Source organism: Octodon degus, unplaced genomic scaffold (assembly GCF_000260255.1).
Source record: "Octodon degus isolate 3935 unplaced genomic scaffold, OctDeg1.0 scaffold00116, whole genome shotgun sequence".
Taxonomy (NCBI): Eukaryota; Metazoa; Chordata; class Mammalia; order Rodentia; family Octodontidae; genus Octodon; species Octodon degus.
Genome location: NW_004524692.1, coordinates 5,986,193 through 5,992,031, shown reverse-complemented (window position 1 = coordinate 5,992,031; position 5,839 = coordinate 5,986,193). Strand labels below are relative to the sequence as shown.

Below are 5,839 nucleotides of genomic sequence, written 5' to 3'. Positions count from 1 at the left end.
AAGAATAATTTCATTTAGGAAAAATAACCACTATCTTTTTCCTAATCTTCAACATACACAATTTAAACATAAACAGCTGCTGTAACACTTTACACAATTCCTATGTACTGGAGCAATAACAAGATCTAAGTACAATTATCTTTTTAAACACTGGGTCAAGGCTTTACATAAAAATACCATCCTTCTTTTTCTCCCTAAGTTTCTAAAATATTACATACTTTCCTCAACATCTGCAGTCATCCAGGAATTTTAAGGAAACTTTTGTGCATGATCGTAATTCCTAATCCCTGGCTCTTTGGGCTCAGTGACAAAAGATCAAAACCACCAGAAATGATGGTTCACTTGAAGTCAGACAAGAGACCCTGGCTCAATTAGTCTCATAGGATGAAAGCAGTACTGCATCAACTGGCTCCATGCAGGAGGGGCACGTGAAGGACCTCGTCAACCAGTCATCTATACAGTCCAGGTGATAGATGTGCATGCACGGCAGAAATCGAATTGGGTCCCCATAAACAAAGTCCATCATACAGATCACACACTCCCGGATCTTTTTTTCTGATCCATCTCTTCCAGGGTCATAAACTCCTTTAGGCAGATGCTGTGTAAGTAAGGCCTATTCTTTGAGCTATCCTAATTTGTTCCTCTTCAGTCAGCTGAGTCGCAAGCCGAGTCTGGCTAGGTGTTGGATGATAGACTGGAACTGGAACTTGTTCCTGATATGGCGGCGGTGGCTCCTGATCCGGCTCCGTGCCCTCGCCAAAGCTGGTCGTGTCCGACTGAGACTCGTAAAGCAGGGAGATGTCATCCGAGGTGGGGGATTTGAGGCAGTTCCCCATCTTTGGGGCTGGGCCGTGTGATACCTCTCTCCTGTACACTGTTCCGGACAGTTTTACCACCTTCTGTTTATAAATCCATATCTGAATGGATCAATCCCACTAGAAAGATCTCTTACAAATAGCAAGGGACAATTTTTTAAAAATCAATCCAACAGCTACAAGATGATTCAAAAAAGAACAACATGGGGCTAGGGAGATGGCTCCATAGAATAAGCACTTCCCTGGGAAGTGCAAGGGCCTGAGTTCAATCTCAGTTCCACCAAAAAAAAAAGAAGAAGAAGAAGAAAAAAAAAAGAAGAACAAGATTGACTGGAATCAGTGAGAAAAGCAGGAGTCAGCAAAACAATATAAAAATCCTATTCACAGAAGTAATAGAAAATTTCCAAGCATGGAAAAAAATATTTGACATACAGTTAAGTGAGACATACAGAATTCCAATTATACTTGAGAAAAAAATCCACACCAAGACATATAATAATCAAGATTCCAGAAATACATATAGCACAAGAACAGAATATTAAAAGCTGTTAGGGAGCTGGACAGATAGCTCAGTAGAATAAGCACTTGCCTGGCAAGCACAAGGTCCTGAGTTCAATCCCAGGGTCCTGAGTTCAATCCCAGGTACCACAAAAAAAAAAGCTGTTAGAGAAAAGAAACAAATCACTTATAAAGGAAATCCCATGAGAATCACTGCAGACTTCTCAAGATAAACCTTCAAGCCAAGGAGAGCTTGTAGCAAAGTATTTCAAATCGTGAAGAAAGCAACATGCAGCCTGCTTTTGATTTACCCTGAAAAACTATTTTTCAAAATTAATGAATACATAAGACACTTCCATGACAAAGAACAACTAAAGAAATTCATAACCACAAAATCAGATTTCTAAACTGTTCTGAAAGACCCCAGGGGCATGCTAAGATGGCGATTGAGACTGGGCGTGGTGGTGCCTGCTTGTAATCCCAGTGCTTGGGAGGCTGAAAAAACAAATAAAAATAAAGTGTTCTGAAAGATACTCTAGAAAGAAATTACAAAGATCACAATGCCAAGAACACCAATACAAAGAAGTTACCAGGCAGGGCAGAAAGATGAATAGAGTAAAAAGACAAAGTACCAACAGCAAGAAAATAATATGAAAAGAGTAAATACATATCCATTGTAACCTGTAGGGATCCATTAGTCTTACTGTCATCCATTCTACCCAGGGAGAAATGGCAGAAGCGATGAGAAAGATAGACAAGTAGACAAAAGCTGGGCTAGGTGGTGCTTGGTCTGCCTGATGGGCAAGACTTATACCACATACAACAAAATGATCCTTTATTTATACTTTTGCAAACTTTGTAACACATGATACAAAGTTGCCTAGTGACTAATAGCTGACCTTAACCAAACAGGATGCTTATCTCAGGAGTGAGGTAGCTTGTTTGCTTTAGGCCCTGAGGCCCAGTCCCACCTACACACATTTGATCAATTTCCTAGCTTCCTGTGGCTCCCAATATATCCACCTTTTTGTGTTTTTTTGTCAGAGATGAGTATTCCATTGAAGTTAAAGAAGTTGTATTTGGAGAAAAGGTCCTATTTAAAGGACCTTTTCATACTTGATGCCAGTCCAAAGATTGTAGGTACTTGAATTCAGCAATATAACCCTATATAGTCCAATAGTCCATAATAGTAATAAGTTATCAACACAGCTGGTAAGTGGCAGAAGTTGTTGACTTGAGCCTTTTACAACTTAGTGTATTAATATGACATTACTTTTTAATGCCTCATGATTACACTTTTTGGCTGGATGGCTAAGACCAAGTTAAAGCAAGACTTGTATAACTACAAATGTAACTTTTACTTTCTTATAAGATCAGCCAAATCTCCTCAGGATTTACCTTGGAAGCATATATAGCACCTTGTAGATCTTCTGTCAGTGTCAGCCACCTGGATGAGTCACAGCCATTGCTTGACCAATTTGCTGTCTGTAACAGCCTGAGAGATTTTTTCTCTCCAGGTGACTCTCCTTAGGCACACTCTACATCATCAATCACTTTCCTCCCTATAATCTCCTTGATCAGAAAATTTGGGTCACAACTGAGTTACAGGATATTACAGCAGAGGTTCTCTTATGTCCTCAGTCCTCACTTACCTTGATGGGCTAGGGCCAAAATATTAGCTATCCTTTTAGCCCATGTATCTCTCTAATTTTTGGTCTGCAAACTTTAGTTGTTGAGCATGCAGAAGAGAAGCTTAATGTCATTATTACCCTGTGACAGAGGCAGTAAACTTAACATCACTATCTGAATATCAAACACCTTACACATAAAATGGAACAATTATTTTCGAAAACCATGGATATTCTAACATTTAAATCCCTATAGAATGTTTAAAAACAATAATTACACATTTTTACCTAGAAATTTAAATATCAAACCACATACAACATTGTAGCATGACAATCCTGTGACTTTGTGACATGCTTACATTTTTGTTTTGACATAGCATAAGCCTTTAAATCAACCTTCTCTATCTAATACATAAGAATTTTTCACCAATTAACCATAAATGCGACATATATAACAAGGCTTTTTTTTCTTTCTTCCTCCTCATTTTTTTAGGGGGGGGTAGAAATTTGAATGAAAGTCTTATCACAATAAGCAATTTTTGTTTAACATTTTAGAAGACCTGTACACTTGGAATCATGGATACACTTAAGACACTGTGAAATTAACAATAACAAGTTACCATATACATCTGCAAACCTTTGTTTCTTTCATTATTTATTTATTTATTTATTTATTTTGTATTTAGTACAGGGTCTACAGGGTCTCACTATGTAGATCGGACTTGTAGTGATCTGCCTGTGTGTAGCCTCCCAAGTGCTGGGATTACAGGTACATACCACCACACCCAATCTCAATCACTGTCTCAGTGCATCCCTGGGGCGGGGCCAGCATGGCATGCTGAGGATCGAACCCTTGGCTGCTGAGTCTGCCTAAACAGGTGCTTTATTCTGCTGAGCTATTTGGACAGCCCTTGCTTCTTAATTTAGTTGAATACCAAAACCAGAGAAAACCCAATTGTAATTTTTCTGAAAGACTTTTATCTTTAAACCAATGACCAATTTATTGAATCTCCTAAGAGACTACTGAGATTATTGGGAGCTCCTCATGAATGAACAAAAAGGTTGGCCACACCTCTTATTCATCAATAGGACTCCTCTCTAAATAAAATTTCTCCCAGCTCTAAGGAATTTTACCTTAATTAATTTAAACTTCTCATTTCGACCCAGAGCCCAAACCAGGCATGTGAGTGAGACCACCCAGGGCCAACCAGATCCTCATTCCACTCAGAGCACAGGTCTAGCCTGTGAGTGAGACCGTCTGGGACCCACCTGATTCTGATAAAACCCAGGGTGCAGTCCCAGAGTGGAACCCTTCAGCAGAGAGGCTAGAGGAAAGACCCACCCAGCTGATTCAGGAGCAGAACATCTTGCCAGAGTGACACAGAGGTTTCATCTCCCAGGGCTGCAGCAGGAAGAAGTGGAACACAGCAGCCAGACCCATGCCACACTCACCTGGAGGAGTCTGAACTTCGTAGATCCGAACCTGGTGCTAAGGTAATAACTCTGTCTAAGCTCTACACCAAAGGCCAGAAGACAGTGGCATAGAAAATGATAAAGAGTAGGAACAAAATGCAGTCTCAGGCCCCGAGTCCACCCAGAACAAAAGCAGAAGACACTAGCATAGAAGAAATTGGAAATCACACTCCTGAAATCTCTGAAATAATAGCGATAGAAGTAAAGAAACAACTGTAGAAAGATATAGAGGAAATCAGATCAGAAATAATTTCTGAAGTAAAAAAAGAAATGATAACTATAATCAAAGAAGTACTAAGTGCTTCTTTAAAAAGACACTGTTAAAAAATAGAGCAGAATATAAAAATGATGGAGTCCTTGAATAAGCAATATAGGAAAGAAATAGAATGCATGAAGCAGATTCAAAGTGATATACAGGAAATTAAAACCTCAATCAAAAGCTGGCAAAATTGTTTGAATGAAAATGAAAATAGACTTTCAGACCTTAAAGACACCATTGCAGCTAGTGGAAAAGTAAGAAAAGATCTCTTAAAAACAACCAGGATACAGGAAAAAAAATTCAATACCTAAAAGACAATGCAGAGATGAACAATGTGAGACTAATAGGCATTGATGAGAAGGAAGGAGTCAATACAAATGATATAAAAAGAATATGGGCAGAAGTAATAGCAGAAAACTTCCAAAATGTGAGGAAACCCTCTAACATTCAGGTAAGCGAATCATATAGAACTCCAAATAACATCAACCCAATAAAAACCACACCCAGACATATAATAATCAAGATCCCAGAAATTCAGCACAGGAACAGTATACTAGAAGCCACTAAAGAAAAGAAATAGATCACATTTGAAAGAAAACCCATCAGAATAATGGCAGCTTTCTCTTTACAAACCATCAAGTCAAGAAGAGCATGGAGACTCTTCAGCAGAACTCCCTGCAAAGAGGCTAGAGGCAAGACCCACCCAGCTGATTCAGGAGCAGAACATCTTGCTAGAGAGACACAAAGGGTTCAGCTCTAACGGCTGCAGCAGAAAGAAGTGGAGCACAGCAGCCAGATCCAAGCAATACCCACCTGGAGGAATCTGAACTTCGTAGATCCAGACCTGGTGCTAAGGTAATAACTCTATCCAAGCTCTTCACCAAAGGTCAGAAGACAGTGGTATACAAAATGACAAAGAGAAGGAACAAAATGCAGTCTCAGGCCCCAAGTCCACCCAGTAAAACTGCACAAGACACTAGCACTGAGGAAATCGGAAATCACACGCCAGATATCTCTGAAATAATAGCGTTGGAAGTAAAGAAACAACTGCAGAAAGGTATAAAAGAAATCAGATCAGAAATAATTTCGGAACTAAAAAATGTAGTGGTAACTATAATCAAAGAAGTACTAAGTGCTTCTAAAGAATACACTGATAAAAAAATAGA

At 39.2% G+C, this 5,839-nt stretch overlaps 1 pseudogene; it reads right to left on the bottom strand.

The window, feature by feature from the left end:
* Window positions 1–6: 6 nt before the first annotated feature.
* Window positions 7–854, bottom strand: LOC101587225 (annotated as a pseudogene).
* Window positions 855–5,839: the final 4,985 nt, after the last annotated feature.